This window comes from Ips typographus, linkage group LG1 (assembly GCF_016097725.1).
Source record: "Ips typographus isolate SLU linkage group LG1, UJ_Ityp_2.0, whole genome shotgun sequence".
NCBI lineage: Eukaryota > Metazoa > Arthropoda > Insecta > Coleoptera > Curculionidae > Ips > Ips typographus.
In genome coordinates, this window is record NC_138422.1 from 1,563,723 (window position 1) to 1,582,643 (window position 18,921).

At 34.5% G+C, this 18,921-nt stretch overlaps 2 protein-coding genes across 4 annotated transcripts in view; one reads left to right on the plus strand and one right to left on the minus strand.

The window, feature by feature from the left end:
• The window catches only part of LOC145737754 (uncharacterized), a 43,261-nt gene extending 32,592 nt beyond the window's left edge, over positions 1 to 10,669 (minus strand). Inside the window, exon 1 of the mRNA XM_081992578.1 lies at positions 10,664 to 10,669. The gene's annotated coding sequence lies outside the window, so the exon portion shown is untranslated. The remainder of the gene's footprint in view (positions 1 to 10,663) is intronic.
• RapGAP1 (Rap GTPase activating protein 1) overlaps positions 1 to 18,921 on the plus strand; it is a 159,435-nt gene that overhangs the window by 33,608 nt on the left and 106,906 nt on the right. The window lies entirely within an intron of this gene.

An 18,921-nucleotide genomic window follows, 5' to 3' on the forward strand; every position in this document is an offset into this window, starting at 1 on the left:
TATTGAAAATTTTGACAAAAAATGGCATTTTTCGAAATTTTGAAAGGTTCAAAGTGGTTATTTCCTTTAATTTGAGGTCCTTTGGTATAAATATATCCTTTGCTGTGCATTAGAACCCTTATGGAGCAAAATAAAAATTTGCCAAAATTGCACTTTTGTCAAAAATTGAATTTTTTGACTTTTTGAGAAATCGTAGCTCTTTTATTTAGATTCGCAGGAAATTCGTTCCTACGCCATTCGAAAAAGCATAAAAAATACTAGAAAATGAGTTAAAAATGGCCTCTCTAGCTCCTCATGTTCCCGAGATATTGAATTTCAAAAAGTACCTAAAAAACCTCTCTAGTCGAACTTCTTCACTTTTTTTCCATTTGGCGGGTTGGAAAACGTGACGCAAATCGCTTTCAAAGCTCACCATTTTTGTACATCCACCAAAAGCGCTTTCTTCTTTTCAATTGCTGCTTTGCATACTGATTGGTTGACGTGACGCTACTGTTTTTCAAATGAGGCTAGTATACAAGAAGACACATTTCGGTTCGATTTAGACACACTTTCTTAAACGCGCTTAAAAATTTTTATATCATTCCAATATGACTTTCATTCAATGTTGTTTATACGGTTTTCAATTAAGAATCGTTTATCTGGACACCAACTGGCGTACCACATAACATTTTGTAGCGAGCACGCCGAACAGATAACCAGTGCAATCTCTAAAAAAATAATAATAAAGATGTTTTAATGTTGATAATTGCCATCGGGTTTTAATTAGTGGCTCGAGTAAATGAGATCGCTGGTGCGATTTTAATTGTATTAAAACTGGCGATTTCACTCTGAACCAGGCAGACTGTTTTTAATTCACTTTTTAATGTCGAGAAAGCACCCATCAAAATTGTTACTTCAATGGAAAAATGAATACAATGCTGGCGATCGGATGCCAATGGTGTAATACCGGTGGCGCATTCCTCTCTTGTTCTAATTGCATTTCCAACCAACATAACAAGAAAAGGAAACACATTCGGAAAGGAAATCTGTGTTTACTGAAATGTATTGAATGCCTCTAACTAATTGAATTCTCGATCGTGTCGAATTTCTTTGCAAAACATGTACGTTAATTAGTATGTTATTTTCTATCAAAGAGGTCGTCGGACTTATTTTAGTTACTAAGTAACGAACCATTATAATTGCTTGTAAAAAAAACCTGGTAGCAATTCAGCATTGTTATTCTATTTCATAGTTTTCTAAATAATTTACAAGACTAGTTGTTAGCTGTTGCCCGTTAACTTACTATTAATTCAAAGACTTTGCTTCGAATTGCAAATTAGTTAATTGAGTGATTTACCAAAAATGGTTTTGTTCTAGTGGCCCAAATAGTATTATTGTACAGGGCGTCCTAATAAATCGTAATTTGCTTTCTATTACCTAAGCAAAACTGCACTGAGTACTCATCTCTTCTGTAACACAAGATATCTTTGAAAAATCGTTAAAAACGCTTTTTTACAGGTGTAAACATTACCAAGTCTTATTCGTTGGCAAAATGATTGAAATTTGTAGTCTGAAATCGTCGTAAATAACAACGAAATTGTTTACACTAATAATTATTTAATCTTGGATGACTGGATTTCTGGGAGATCTCAGTGTGACGCGACAGAGTAATTACCTACATTATTACATCTACAATTTTATTGCAACATTAGATGAGTAAACTCTGAGTCAACACAAACACATTAATCTATTTTCGCACAAAATTTTAATTCTACAGATAAAACGTCAATAAATTATTCCGCAGTTTGTCTTTTTCAGCTCGAAAACTCGGTCATCTCGGATAAGTTGCATTCTATCCATTGTTTGTTTGCTACGAGTTCTCCAAGCACAAATTGGACGTTGTTATCATTCTATATTTGTCCACTTCGTAAAGTTTTATTTTGGCAAATAGAGGAAACGAGCATATGTACAGTACAATCATAAATATGGCGGGTTGAATTGGATGCCTTATAACTTTATTTACAGTTTCTGTTTAGTGTTATTGCTATTCGAAGAAAAGTCATGAATGAATATGAAGAGTACAGGAGAAGACATTGGAGTCCCTTTTTGACAAAAATTGTGATAAAGCGCCCTAAGAAGGTCTTCCAGGATTCCAAAAATGTGCTTTAAATAGTAATTTTCTCTCTCCAAGTGGGCTTTACAGGCGATTTTGTCTCTGACTGATTGTGTTTCTGGCAGTTCACATTTTGACACCGTTTTTCTCCCTGCCTGTACCAAATATTTGAATGTATTTTCAGGATAATGGAAAGGAAATATAATGAGGATTCTAAAAATGTGCTTAAAGCAGTAATTTTCTCACTCCAAGTGGGTTTTACAAGCAATTTTGTTCCAGACTGTAGTTTCAAACTGTGTTTCTGGGCGTTCAAACTTTGACACCGTTTTCCTCCCTGCCTGTACGAAATATTTGTATGTATTTTCAGGATACTGAATGGGAAATATAATGAGGATTCTAAAAATGTGCTTAAAGCAGTAATTTTCTCGAATTTTCTCACTCCAAGTGGGTTTTAGAAGCAATTTTGTTCCCGACTGTAGTTTCAAACTGTGTTTCCGGGCGTTCAAACTTTGACACCGTTTTCCTCCCTGCCTGTACCAAATATTTGAATGTATTTTCAGGATAATGGATAGAAAATATAATGAGGATTCTAAAAATGTGCTTAAAGCAGTAATTTTCTCACTCCAAGTGGGTTTTACAAGCAAGTTTGTTCCCGACTGTAGTTTCAAACTGTGCTCTGGGCGTTCAAACTTTGATACCGTTTTTCTCCCTACCAAAACTTGTAGTGTTTTTCCAGGTTATTGGATAGGAAATTTAATAAAGATTCTAAAGTTTTGCTTAAAACAGTCATTTTCTCACTCCAAGTGGATTTTACAGGCAATTTTTTCCCTGACAGCCCTTTCAAACTGACCTACATGACTAATGTTAAAACTGTCAAAAGTTGCCTAGAATTTGAAAGAATTACAGTTTAACGCAGTTTTCGAAATAAGACGCGTTTCTGAGATTTATGACAGTTATTTTGACAATTGTCCGTAAATTATTTAAATAATAATATCTTCCGGTTTGCTCATTTTTCCCATCTCAAATACATATTATTTGTTATAATATGAACATGAGATAATAAAAAAAAATGCCAAAAAGCTGAAGATGCTATTTTTTTAGAAAAATCGGAATGATTTTAATATAAGGAACAACAGGACAGGAAAAGTATATATTTCAAACAAATTTTAATTAGACCCGTAAATTTACTGGTAAAATTGGTAATTTGGTAACCGGTCAGGGTAAATTTACGCGCGTCACAACTGACAATACCTACTTCTGTCAATTCGTTATATTTCGATCTAAAGAAGTCACACTTCACTTTTGTCATGTGCTTACTGGACACCCTGTATTACTGTGGTTCTTCTTCATATGTTTTCTGAAGAAAGTACTGAACGCATTCCAACACACCGTTTGGAATTTTTTTAAGCGCCACAACATATTGTGTTAATGACACAATTTAGACAACTGTTATGCCGTGATAACTAGGTGTAGGAACCGACTGGTTTGTTTATAATAATTAAGGTACCCACGACATCGGGTACCGACAAATAAGATGTAGGTCAGTAACAGTACTACCCATCTACACCCGGAATGTATACTCGGCACAATTAGAGTCTGTGTTGCCATCTTTCCACGTTTGGCACCGTGCCTATCCATATCACTAGGCACAATTTACGTTACATCCGACAACATCGATTCAAATCAAATTTTCTCATTTGCATTGCTTACAAAAAACGAATAACTAAAGTCAGATCACGAACTGCTTGACAAATGCGCTTTTACAATCGACGGACGCGCACTTATTTTTAAATTACTGGGTGTAGATTTAATGGTACCATTGGGGTTATTGTTTTGTATTGTTCGTGTAATGGGATTAATTAGCGCCGCGTGATTTTCACTTTATATGCATAAACAAATGCCAACGCGGTACCATTTCCCCGCGAGGCGGCGGTACCCGTCAAAATACGGTCTCCGGTAATTAGCATGTGCACGGTTGGCCTGCAGACCTGCCAGATTCGAGTCCCGGCCATTAAAAACCGTTTAATTAGAGCAACACAGATTCAAAAGACTGTTGCCCGTTTCGAAATAGAATTTTCCAGTTCTTTGACCTTTTCATTCTCGACAGAAATTAGTTATTACAATCGCTGTTTAAGGTTCATTTCTGACAGATACATGGTTTAAAACGCGTCGGGTAGCTTTAAAGTGTCGATTTCGAAAAAGAGGCGCAGCTTAATAACTTGAGCTAAGACTGTTATTATCACGTTTTTGTGAGAAAATTAGCACCGTATCTTCTCTGTCGAAAGATTGTCTGTAAATGTATACTAATTATTATCTAATTTGGTTTCTTTGAAGTTAACGGAAATTTACTAGTATGGCAACGTCGTACCGTATGTAATGTTGGCAGTACAAACGTAGGTAAACTAAACTTTTGCAGATTGTCAGCCGAGGTATTTTAATGAAATTTTCCAATAACCACTGTTTTTCTGTCATCTGTTAGAAATTGAAACTTGACTTGACAATGTGTTAGAGAAATTGATATCGGTATTCAGTTTATTTTAGTCTACCCAAGAGTCTACCTCATTACAAGCCCAATAAAAACAATCAGATATTGATACAGATCAAATTAGCCAAACAGATAAATTTGTTTTTTTAATACTGAAACGATTTTTACAAAAGAATTTTAAGGAAATTAAAATCTGATCAGAAAATAATTTTGAATATAGCACAGTGGTCAAAAGCAAAAGTCTATGAATAATAAATATCTTCATAAATTTCTGTCATCGGTGTCATATTTTTTGTCTTCCTTGTCTCTTTCGATTCACAGTAATTTTCATAATTGGTCCATGTCTTCTGATAAGGAAGTAAATTTTGAAATATCTTCATCAAAACCAAAATCCAAAAATGTTTATTTTAGCTTGAGATGAGAAAGCATCTAAAAGTTGAAAGTGACAAAAGCCTTTAAAATACCTTAATAAACGACAGAAACCACTTCAAAGCGACAGAAGTCACTTAAAGTTCTGTGTAGAAGGAAAAAGTGGAGTGGCCTCTAAACTATTACTTAAAAGTAACAGAAGCTACTCCAAGTGACGTTTGAAAGTGACAAAAGACCCGTCAAAGTGGCAGAAGTGACTGAAACCTTCCTTGGAATGGTCAGAAGCCCCTTTAAAGTACCACCAACTTCTAAATCGTCAGTTAATAGTGCCAGAAGCTACTTCAAAGTAGGATAATCTTCTAAACGTCGGTTAGAAGTGACAAAAACCGCTTTAAAGTGGCAGAAGTCTCTGAACTGACACTTGAAACCGTCAGAATTAACTTTAAAGTAACACCAGCCTCTAAATCGTCACTTAATAGTGCTAAAATCCACGTCAAAATTGTCGAATAGAAGCCCTGAAGAGCATAAATCATTTGCAGCTCAAACTTGTGTAGTTTTGAATTGTTCGAGAACATTAATTTAAAAGCAAGTGAAATTGGTTAAAACTATGTTTTAAATAGTGGTCAAGATTTGACGATAACAAAAAATTACATGGTAAAAACAGTTCTTAAAGATTAAGGTTATGCATTAGGGGGTTATTCAAGGGGGCACTTCTATGACTACCATTATCTAACTAGATGTTCTCTTTTAACTAATCATTCATTTACAAACGTGTTAATGAATTTATCCACATCAAACAGAGACCGTAAAAGAAACTTGCCCTTTGTTTATTTAGGTACAAACTTCCCCAGGTGTATGCGTGCGAAAAACCGAAAGCAAAGAGGGACCGACCTACGCGCAGTCACGTGGCTCACTCGCACGTGGAAGCGAATCCCGCGGGATCCGTTGTTGAGTTAATTAAAGGACCTTCTGACCCGAAAGTTCTAATGGGAGTTTAGATGGAACTGTTCTTTTTAACTTTGGTTTTTATTGGAAAATATACCTTTCGATTTATGTTCAATTTCATGCGATTTAATGATTCAGGAAGGGCCGCGCTTGAACCAGGAATTCGACGATGGTATTGTATTGAGAATTGACGGAAAAATGCCTCCGGTTAATAGCGAAAGTAATTAAGGATCGATATTGCTTTTGTCTTAAAATTTTACGATTGTCCATAAAACATAGTTGACAGGAAACTAACAGGTTGGTTACTGCTATGCCAAATGAGCATTAGTAGCCAAAACTTCAAGCTTTTTTGGAAACAAGTCAGAGATAAAAGATATTTCATAATCATAACCTAACACAATTTTTTTATTTTTGTCAGAATGTCAACAATATTTACAGACGATAAACAGCTCCCGTTAAATTGTTATTTTTTATTTGATTTTCTGCAAACATGTTCGTGAAACGTGTTTCTGCATTTACTAAGGCTGATGACCAAGCCATATTTACACAGTAGCGCATTCACCAACATGACAAGTTTTGATTCAAAGTCCGTATACCCAACGAATATTTTAACATGGAATAAATTCTAAATCAAATTATAAATTGAAAAGACTCATACAGGTTAAGTAGTCATTAACTTCATTTCATGCATGATCATAAATAACATCCAAGAACTGCTTGGTAGTTACAGAAAAAGTTATTTTATTAACCGCAGTATAAAGCATGTTTCTATTTTAATCCAGCAAATGTTTTATGAATCATTGATTGATAATTAAATTTTTAATTAAGTTTGAGTAGTGATAGGAAAGATTGATGATCTTTCAATTTTTATGATGCTGAATCAGGCCAACATTATACAGGGTTTTCCATAAGTTATGGTAAATAATTTAATTTCCTGGATCAAAATAATACGTTTCAGCATAACTTACCTAAAAACTAACTTAAATAACTCACGAACAATTTGAATTGTTTTCAACAATTTTTTAGTTAATTTATGACATAAAACTACTTGTTGTAAAATATACAGGGTGTTCAGGGTTTGGTAGCACGACTTTTAACCACGTCTTAGCTTAGCTTCAGAGTAGTAAAAAAATGTCCAATTCATTATTCTTTAATATTTTGATAATGACAACGTTTTACAAGTAAAATATTTAATATTACTACAGACTGTTTAGGAGATTAAAAAATGGCATTTTTCAAGAATTTTTTAATAAAAAATATGTATTCCACAAATATGCTGTTATGAGTTTATTTGTGGACTAGCAAAAAAATTACAAAATTACAAATATCGTTGGTTTTTAAGATCTATTTTCATTGTAGTACATAACCAGCATTAATTTATTGAAAACCATCAAGCAAAACAAGTTTAAGAGAATATTCTCGGTAAATTACTGAGTATTATAAGAAAGTCAGCAATGAGTAAGTTTCATAAATAATAACAAAAATTAAAGGGACTTTTAGTATTAGTCGGATGTGAAAGTGTAGAATATTCCTACTCTCCTTTTGACAATTATTGCCAAAGCTCTACTAAAAGGACCGTTGAATAGATATTTAGATAAAAATAATCTAAGCTACGTCTTAATTTTTGACAGAATATGCATTAAAACAGTTCAACCGGTCATTATTCTTTAACTAAAACAAAGTTTAGATAGTTAACTCTAAGAAAATTGTTGATGGCGTCAAAAAGATCATCAACATTTAACTACTCTACTTAAAGGAATTTAACTACTTTGAAAAGTCTCACGTGCTAGAAATTCCTTTCTTAAACCTAACAAATCTATCATGCAGCGCCAAAGTCGTTACACAGGCAGATGTGTTGCTTAATAACGCGAATCGACACTTACGCTCTTGTTTGCTCAATGAGCCCCTTATTAACCAGCGAAGACACCGGTCGACTTGGTCCTTAAGACTTTTTTACCCCCTCGGTGCTATTAAACGCCGTAAAAACTCAACGAGCCGCAATTTATTAAGGAATAACGAATCAAATGACCATTAAGTCATAGACATGCCGCCTCTAACAGCTGTGACAGCTACCGCAGAAAAAGCGACGTGTAGAAGTAATTGGATCGGTGAAAAAAGTGATCGTTGAGACTTGTTATCGATGAGAATTCCACGATTTACTGGTAATTCAACTAGTCTGCAGTGTAGGAATGTTCGCGTTTTTATTATATTATGTGAAAATTTGTCTCACATCTGTTATCAATTCGTTTTAAATGTTTTCTTTGGCTTTTTCTGAAACGCACCGAACTGAATGAAATTAAACGTCTGAAAGGCAGGATGTTGGCGGCCATATACCAACTGTCACCGCGAAATTAACGGAAATGACCCAAAATTGATTTGCAATAAAGTAACAATTTGGTTAGGGTCATTGAGTACGATAGTTGCTACACTTTTAGTCTTGTTGGTATTCTTTGTTAAATTTGCTGAAATCAAATAAAGATTAAACATTTTCAAATCTTGGTAGTTATATGTAAAACAGGCCAACTGTATGAAATAGCCAAATCCCAGCTAATCCTGACCGTCATAATTGAATTGTCATTTTTGAACTAACGATTGACATCCAAGAATTATATTTCGGCTTAAAGTTTTTAAATTATTTATTTTTTATTATAAAATTGATTGAATGATTTGATCATTATAAAATTGAGCACTAAAATTTGTCTCTTTGGATGTAGTGTTCAAACTTATACACAAATTCTAAAAGAAATTAGAGGTTAGTTTAAAAATAAAAACGTTTGGACAACATACAGTAACATGACCCAAAAACCAATCACCAAAAACAACACTGAACTTAATTTCTCCAAACAGAAACTTTCTTTATGGAATTTTTCAATTTTACATAGTATTTTTACTTCTTTTTGCTAGCCTAACCTAATCCACTCAAAGAATTAAAATTTTGCACTGTTGCAGGAAAATGCCAGATGACTGCATAAAAGTAGATCTGATTTAATTACTATGTAAGCAGTCTTCAACTTCTTCTATTCAACCAGTTTCAGTTAAGAGTTAGGGCTCTGGAGCAGCTGTATACCGTGAATGTAAAACTGACAAAATGATTTGAAAAATGTGTTTTTATTGAAGTTATACGTAAAATTAGCCACCTACCTCAAATATTTTTTGCCATTTTGTAATTGTTTGAATTACTAAGATTAACGGTAGTTTTGATTTATGGTAGCTACTTGGTGGAATTTTAGTTATGTGGAAGTATTTTCTTAATTGAATATTTCTTGTATTGTACTAAATAAAATTTAAATTAGCTGTGTTATGTTGTTGAAGAAAAATTTCTACTTTAGTCTATCAATTTAAATTTTATCCATACCAATGAACAGAGAGAACATACTAAAACAACATTTCGACTTTGTAAAGTTTTACAAATAAGATGTAAGCAATTTTGTTGAGTTTGACATTTACTTCATCTTTGATTCGAATTGAATAGACAGGGGCACCATTCGTAACAAATCAATTACATTTCGGTAGCACAGTCGGTACAAATTTACATAACTGTCAGTCAAAATTCGATCCGCACGACGATTCTATTTAACTTACGTAACGTACACAAACACCCCTTTTTTTCGTATAGCCAAGCTGTCAATCAAAACTTTTTTATGGTGCCTGGAGATTTGATTTCGTGCCAGAAGTTCTAGGCTGGCAACAAATGGCCTATTTAAGAACTGTATAACGATTACAGTCACAGAGGGAGTTAAACGACCTCACTTGAGGCATTAATTCGCAACCTTATTCGCGATTAAAGCTCTCGTTTAAAATAAATTAATCCACCGAGAAGTTGGCGAATTCTGTGCATCAATTTCGAGCAGCATCCAATTTGTAGGCTGTCGCAATTCGATCCTCCCTCGCAGTATGCGGCCGGATATCGATATCATAAATCAGTCTAGGAATATGTTGCTAAAGGGTAATGTAAACTCCTGAAGCCCTTAAAGTGGTTACTATACGGAAAGTCAAACTAAATTAAAAGTTACGTGATTAATTTGAAAAGTACCAACATAATTGGCACTAGTGATAGTTTGGTTTTGAGTGTAGTAAAGAACTTTTGATTACATTCGTTGAAAGCAACTGTAACTTTTTCAACAGATTTTCTATTATTCGTAGAGCTACTTCCAGTCCGGAACTTTCTCGGACTATTTTGCATAAAACTTGGCCCCAGCTGGCTGCGGAACAAAACTTTGTTCTATCGTCATTGTTTTTGCATAATCTACCACTTAACTGTGAAAAGTGTACGAAGTATACAATACGAACAAAATGCAACTCATCCGCATTATGCACGAACACCCCTGCCCGACTGTTCCATCACTGTCACCGTTTTTATCCCTCATTAATAAAAGTTTTAAAAGATGAAGCACTGGTAATCCTCGGTTGAAAAAAACGGATTACATCACTTTGAATATGTCATCGGCAAAGGTGATAAGTTGCGTCGACAGTGATTGAGTGTCCTATTCTTCGGGTAGTGAAACGCGATACTTTTTTTAAGGGGGGATGGGCTAGGTAACTTTTTTTTTGACCGGAAAAAGTCCCCTAGGTCAAAGGCCCAGATTATATCTTAGAAATAGCTCCGCCTGGCTTTCGGCACCCGGGGCGTTAGTTTTAAGCAATAATTGACGGGTGTCGTGTGTCCAAACTGTAACCGTTAAACTTCTGTTCATTTTAAGCTACAGTTCCGGAAGGATGCTTGCTATCGTCCAGCATAATCCATCTATAAAAGCAAAATGGTGTCTGCGAAGCTGAAGCTAATTTGAATTATATGCCTTTCGGACGAGGGGCTCTCGATGCAAGTTAAATCCACCCTGATTATCCGGTAGGGATGAATTATTCAATTAAATTACCTTCGCGGTACCGACAGAGAGGAATGTGCTTTATGATTACGTATTCGGTTCAGGCGATTTCATTAAAGTGGGATTTTAAATTATTACCTTTCCAAATTAAGTTTCATTATTCACTGTTGTTATCGTAAATTCATGATCGATCAAGTTAAAAAAATTAACAATTTAGAAGCAGCTGAAAACTGCATTAAATTGGATCATCAAGACTGAATGATAATTACAAAAAACATAAACCGGACAAAATAAAGTTCAGCTGGATCGGCAGCATTAATATTCTGATGTCCAGTATACAGGATGTTTATTTTAATAGTATCACAATGTGTTGTAAGTAAAGAGCATTTTACACACGAATAATGATTCAGTTCGCTTTGTTGGCCTATTCATGTTTTGTAGTAACCGTATTTAAATTTTGATCATATTTTCAAAAACATCCCAGCTTTTTGAATAATTAAAATATGGGCGTTTTCAAATATGCCACTGTTTGTCAATAAGATGTTAGTTTATCCAGGATTATGTACACAAACTCTAAAAACAATATAGGATTTACTTTTGTCACGTTTAGCTTCGGGAATCGAACTGTAGGTATATTACCTATCTAATGCAGGTTTTCTTATATCCTAAAATTTAAATTACCACACAGGAACAAGAAGTTTGAAATCTGACCGACTCACTGGCAATTCTAGAACATTTTTTTGCAAAGCTATTTGGCAGGAAACTGTCATTATAGTGGTGCGCTATCATGCTGAAAGTGTAAATTTTGTGTTTTCTTCTCATCAACTTTCGCATTCATTTAACAGAGAACCAAAAATAAAAATTACTACGACCGTTCCTGTGCTTGTTTCTTGAAAATAGGTTGAATTTACCGATCTTGTTCAGGAAGTTTTGATAGTCTTCCAAGTGAATTAAGTGGAAATCAACGTTAAGTTTTTTGAAAAGTTATTAAATGATGATTAAAAATGTAAATCTGTCAATGATGAAATAGAAAAAACGTATTGATAGGAAGGAATAGACAATTAAATGCAGAATATTCTAAATAAATAAAAAGAGGATACAGAAAATTACAATCAAATCGACAACAAGTAGTAATAACAGGGGTGATGACTATAGTTGGTGTGTCTTTTAAGCTCATCTTCAGGGGCTAATGTTCGTTTTCCCAACATTGGCTCAATTGAGTTTAAGGACAGCTTAGATAAGTTTAGTTTGGACTGTGTTATTTTGCACCTGATCTGTCACATTCCAATCTCAACTTAGCTTAAGTTGTATTTAAAATTGGTTGGTTTGTATTCGACTTGGAAGTGTCAGGAAAACACCATTAGAGATCGTCAAACTAAGCATCAATTTTGATTCTGTACAGTCTAAAACCCTAACATCAAATTTCGGGCTATTTTCAATAACTAGTAGTTAAATAATCAAATTAATTCTGAAAATATTTTAAAACCTTGACCTGTCCTGTATCTCAAAAACCAGCGACATATTTTGTGGAATACGCATATTTTAGTTTTTGGCCAACGTTAACGGAGACACTCTGTATACTGTTACTCAGTTATGTTGAATAAAAAAAACAAAACATACAGGGTGAGACAAAAAAATTAACTAAACTTAAAGCGACGCCCTAGAAAATCTTTTGTCAGATTAAGTTGAGGTCCCCCCAGGTCAAGTCTTTCAATTTGCAACAGTTTCTCAAAGGGATAACCGTTAAAAAGCCAACAGAAAAAAAGAAACCAGTTCACCTTTGCCACAATGGAGGCGGGCATTATTACACTTCCTCTTTATTCACTGATTTTAAGTAGGTTAGCAGTTACAAGAGGTTGTGCATTGTTACCGCTGGCTGCGAAGGAGTGAATTATGTATGCACAGAAGTGTTGTCTCGTCGCCGTTATCTAATATTGTCAACACTTCAGAGTAGGATTCCCGCTGTCTAGCTTTATTGTGGGTGCCAAACTTGTTTTGCTAAATCCATTAGCCTGGGGGGAAGCCTGATGGTTTGGCGAGCAGAAAAAAAAACTCATTTCCTCATTCACTTCATTGCAGACTGTTTTGCAAGCATGTGCAACTGTGTAGGATACTTTGGAGGCCATTCCGGTAATCTAAAAAAAATCCTTTTTATGTTACTTTAATAGCTCGGGCTGGGTTTTCAACATTAATTACCGCCTATTGTGGATATGAACTGGTGTGTGCCTGAGGTCACCCTGTGTCCATCTCGGACACGTTTGTATACCTACAATCGCCCTTAATTCCATTATTTCTAATCCCATTAATTACCGGATCCATTCATGGTCGAGCACACTCCAGATCGTAAAGCGGGTTAACCCCAATGTACAATAACCGATTTTCGATTTGCATACCGTCGCATCTGTTAATAAAGATTCCCCCTGGTTTTTTTAAACGGGGTGACCCATTTATTTTCATTTATCATCTTCAACGAATCAGAAGATATAGAGAAGCCGATCATTAAATATTGTAAATGCTATTTAAGTATGATTTTTTTTACAATCCTAATGATGATAAACAAATGATTCTAAACATTTTTTACTAAAAATCGATAAAACATAAAAATCTTTCTCTATAAATGGGACCTCATTGGACTGTCACACAACACCACCAACCCAGAATGGTGAATCCATTAAAAAAACAAAAATGACAATACGGGTTTCGCCTACTCGACCATAAAAACACGCGACAAGGGCGGTTGCGCCCCGTCAAAATTTTGACGGGTCACCGGACCTGGATCGTTGAGGGATGCTGCGCATTTCTTTTGTTTTCGGACATCGACTGTTTTGATCGTCACGGCCGCGTTGATTTAATGGGTGGACCGACCCATGTCGACGGGTTTGAAAATGTGAAAAGTGGTTGAAAGGTTTGATTTTCTATTGTTGTCAATTCAAGTAGAAAAAAATGACCAGACTTTTTGTATGAAAGCAATTATAAAATTGTTATTTTGCTGTAAGGGTTTAGACAAAATATTTATCCTGCTAATGAGCAGATGCACAAAGCAAATTTGTTGAATTCTGACAAGCGAATCAAAACCGCAATCAACAGTCACTCCAAATCACTTAATTGGAAAACTAATTTTGGATCATCACACACAATCAGGATGAGACTAAACGTTTGCTAGAAATATGCTGTATTTAGGTTGAAATCACAAAAAGCTCACTATTTATTAATTAAGTTTCAAAGATCTGCATATTTAGATTGGATCGGTTCCTTTGAAGCAACTTTCAACTTAAAGTCATAATCAAGTCAATTTATTATTTATTTCTTAAATAATTAAAAGTACTGTATCCGATTTTGCATTTTGTTCTATTTCTCATTTTTCAGAAGCTAGAAAAACGCTTGAATTAAAAGGTAACTTAATTAAATATATCAGAAAGCACTTTCTATTTTGAAATCCTACAAAATACTAGTAGGTACTATAAGTAGTTGGCAATCAGCCAACTAGGACATTTCAATACATTATTCCACTCTTCTTTTCTCACGGTAAATCAACTTAATTCTTCTCTAAAATATATTGTACATACGGTCAATAAAAGCTGTCTAAACCGTGGATAATATAGCGTTTTTTCCACTATAACCATATTTTTGATGGTCCCTTTGTCGAAAATTTAAAAATTTAGGAAAACAACAAAACAACAGGAAGAGACAACCTAATTTATCTGTCTCTGTCAAGTCAAGTATATTTCATATGTCAAATGTCTTAATAGACATTGACATTATTATTTACCTAGATTGGTAATATTTCCTTTTTTGTTGCGTTTGTGCCAGACCTTTCCAGAGATTAGACTCTATTTTTAACCTAGATCAACAATGACCATTAAAGTAGAGAAAACTAATTTCTCAACTTACTATTCGGTCAATAATGGTATGTTTATTATGTTAGTAGTGGAAAAAAGTAATTTCTTATACCTTATTTCTACAAAAAGAGTTCTGATTGAGCAAATAAAATATAGGTAATACAAGACATTTCATAAAATATAATCAAATATGTGAAATTTTGACAGTAGACAGGACAGCAAATGCTGCAATTTTTAGGCATGATTTTTGAAAAAATATTAATTGCTCAATCACTTTTTTTTATGTATGCTTATAGTCCATGAGTTCATTTTTAAAATTTCTGTTATTCTTATTACTAATTTATGAAGTAAAACAAAAACATTTTTCATTTTTTCAAAAGTGATTCCAGTGTTTTTTTTAGTTTTTGGTGCAGTTTTGTTCGTTAATAAGAATGATGATTTGAATGGTTTTGATGAAACAGTGAAAACTATTAAGAGAGGCGCACGTCCAGCAGTGGATTTCGATAAGCTGATTAACGAAGAATGATTTCCACAATAAACACCTCGAAATACTCCAAAAACCCTGTAAAAACTACTATACTATTTATTTTCATGAAAATCCCATTATTCTCAACGAATTTACTCAAGTTGTAACTGATTAATAAAATCAAAAGTTGAACTGAAAGTTGAAACGTTGGAACTAATAACTTATGATAGACGAAGGAAAGTAGCTATGGCATCTTATCTTGACATCTCAAACTTGTTTTGTGGATTTCTCAAAGTTTAGGCGTTGGACTATAACTTTTACAAAGATTCGGTTCGGAGACTTTTGTAATCTCGAATTTCATACTTTTGATTAATACGACTACAAATTTTTTTTGTTGTGCCGTCATCCAGTTGCGAAGATTAATGCATTACAACCGAACAATTTGTCAGAGTCAAAAGGTAAAATAAAATCCCTTTGTCGCATTTGCAACGCAAATTAATACAGGGTGACTCCTGGATCAGTAGTTGGAATAACGGAGCTGGTTTTTGCGGGTGATTGATCTGTATATTTTTTGGGGTGGGGGGTTGCGGTCAAAAACCGGAATTTCCACCCTTTGCTCTTAACTTATATTTATATTTTTTGTTTCAGGTAAGTGTCTTAAACCTGCTTCCGGCCCGGTTGATGTAAGTATGACGTTTTTAATCAAGCGTGAGGACACACACTCGGATCAAAGTAATTTATAACGAAAATTACAATCGCGATAAGAGAGGTAATAAAGCGGCCTCGCCCATCGACGTGTTAAATTATTGACTCAATACCATTTTCTGTTACGTAACGAGCTTAAGAGTGTGTTGGTAGGTCGTTTACAAGATATTAAAAATATGCAAATTCTAAAGCACCTTGGAGTGCGAACACGAGGCTTTGATAGAAATCTTCACACCATAAATTGAGTCTGTCCACCTGGTTTACTCATTAAGACGGCCGTTCATATTAATTAAGATGTTTTGTCATTTTAGTCACAACATTTTATCCATTTATAACGGACGTAAAATCAGGTGGTTCAAACCGAATTAGTTTCTGCGAAGCAAACGAGTTGAACCCTTCATTTTTGACAAGTGAGACGTGAAAACTCAAAGGAAGACAATGAAACTGATTAAAAGTCTGAACCGGAGGCGAACTGCTTTTGACACTTATGACTCTTAATATTTGCGGAACTAATTAAGACCCCCTCGGAGATTCGACAAAGAGAGTGGAGAATTACGTTTTAATGGGGATATGAATAATGGCCCCGCCAAGAATTCGGCCCCTTCGGGGTGCCAAATTTCTCATTTCTGCAGATATTTCCACTCTAATGATCCACGTGAAAAATTACGGTTATAAATTCGTTTCGAGTTCTTCACGGCTCTTAAGTCGGTTTGTTAGTTGACTCATAATTTTCGTGACAAATTTCCGGAGATTCCAATTTAAACAAATTGGATCAACAGCAAATCTGAGGTAGATACGCAGGCGGAACTGATCATGCCAACACGTTAATACGTTAATCGTTTGTTTGATTAATGTTTTCGATTATTTTAGTTGATTGTCCGCTTACATTGACAAATTGAAATCGATTATCGCGGTCGTATGTTTCAAGGTGATGGATTTCCAGTTTAATATGTGTTGTTTGAGACGGTTTTTGGCTTTTGACATTTCCCTCTCTGGACTCCTAATTTTTTTTTTTCATGAACCTATTAACCAGTTTTATGTTGGTTTTTTTTCAATCCCCACGCTCACAAAATCGAAACATCCAATCTGATCCATATAGGAAGCTTTAATATCTGTCTAGTTTTCAATTTGATCCGCAATCCCTTCGTAATAATTTTTATTGCCTGATGAAATATTGTATTGTGGTTTAGTACAATCTGTACGGGGGCTTTGTGAATGAACAACTGTTCGTGATTCGACAGAATCCTTAAATCGCCCCAAAATCCATTTACAAAAGGCTCTATACGTATAATGAGATTGTGGATGGTGCAGATGTGGAGCGACGATCTGTTAATCTTGTTTTTATAGTGGCCAGTGCGTTTTCTACCGTAGTCCTGATATGTTCCAACAAAAATACGTGTTACTGTGATTCAGCAGGGCTTAAACAGAAAAAAGTAACTTAACCTTTGCCTAAGCTATAGAAATATTGGACGTATCAGAATGAGTTGTGAAAAGTTGTAGTCTTTTTATCGAGTCTACGCCACTGACGTTTGGAGGAAGAGTTTGAAGCTGAGCTGAACAATAATCTCAAAAAAGAACTAGATAATTAAATGTGTGGTTTTATCGTAAAAACTGAATGTGTGCAGACTATTAATGGATGTTTGTATAACAAAGAAAAATCTGCATGTTTGACTGTGTCAGAAAACCAGTCAAACCTTTCACTATTCTGGAAATCAAAACCAAATCGAAATTCGTTTGTCTTATAAAAAACAGAATATAAATAGTATAAACTTTACAGATGTTAAGTGTCATAATATGTGTCACATAAGTGTTATTAATTGTCAAATTGAGTACTTAATGCTGCCTACAATAATAATGGCAGAATCTAGTAGTAAAACGAAAATGTTGTATATTTATTTATTAGGATTTTATTTAGTTAGTTAGTCTAGAATTTAGTAGTTGTGACACTCACAAAATGAGGACATGTTGAAACTAGATGCTTTATATGAACTTTTACAAAATGTCAAGTCAAGTGTCATTCACTGAATCACATTCTAATGTCGTTGCAAGTGGCAGGTTGTCATATTCACTTTAAAATACAGAATGTTTGCTTCTTAAATTTAAATTACACCCAGATAAACAATATACACAAAAATGTACGATGCAAATCTACAAATAACGTGTACAAATTAACTGTTTGTTTAGCTGCGTTTTTAGATTTTTGTCTTATGTTGGGACTAGGTTAATGTTATTTTCAACTTGGTGGAAAATAGTGCAAAATTCTATTTTCCCATAATGGAAATGAGGTATGGAATCATTTAAAACATGCTGCTGCACTAACAATCTCATACTAAATATCTGGAAAACTATTTATATGAACTTCTCAGAAGCATGAGCATCCATACATAGTGACTTTTTGGAAGTTTGTGGTTGAGTTTAGTTTTTTAAATTGTCAAATTATTACAAGTTAAATTAATCTTAGGTTTTTCCGACTGTACTCAAACAACACTAACTCGTTTATTAGCCATGCAGTAAACTCACTAAACTAACCCTTTTTATTTATTTTCTTATTTGTAACCTTCAGGGTTAGGCTAGACGTATTCTATCCTAAATAAATTTGTAAGTAAAGATATCACTTTCCAAGATTTAACTGGGCGGAAATCACCCTTTTACCCTACAACAAGCTAAGGGACAACGGTCGTTATCATATCATCTCGAAACCAACAATTTCATTAGCTAACCATCTGGTTTCCCTTATCGTTTTAGATGACGCCACGTCTGGCGTCATCTGCAGATTTGTCAAGGGGTGTGCCGGCTGTCAAAAATGTTTAGTCCCCGGTAACATCTTTGAAACATCCGCCAAATCATCCATTCCAACTTGCAGTTGTTGATCCGACGACTTACTGAAGAGTCATTGGCGCACATCGTTATTCGAGTAAAATTCCTGAAATTACCACTTAAATAAAAGTAAAAGTAACTTAAAAGTATTATCTGCAAGTGGCGTTACGCAACCCCGGTCGCTAATTACTCGCACTTTCTGATGATTTTGATTGCGTTTGATGGAAGATCTGTTTCACGTAAATTACTTTCAAATCCCGTCCGATTCAAAGTCACCCGGAAATACACTCAGCAAAAAGAGTTTCGTGGTCCTTTGGGAGTTGAAAATTGTAACTTTGCCGGCGTGAACTTCCGGAAAAGTGGAAAACTCATTTTGGCAT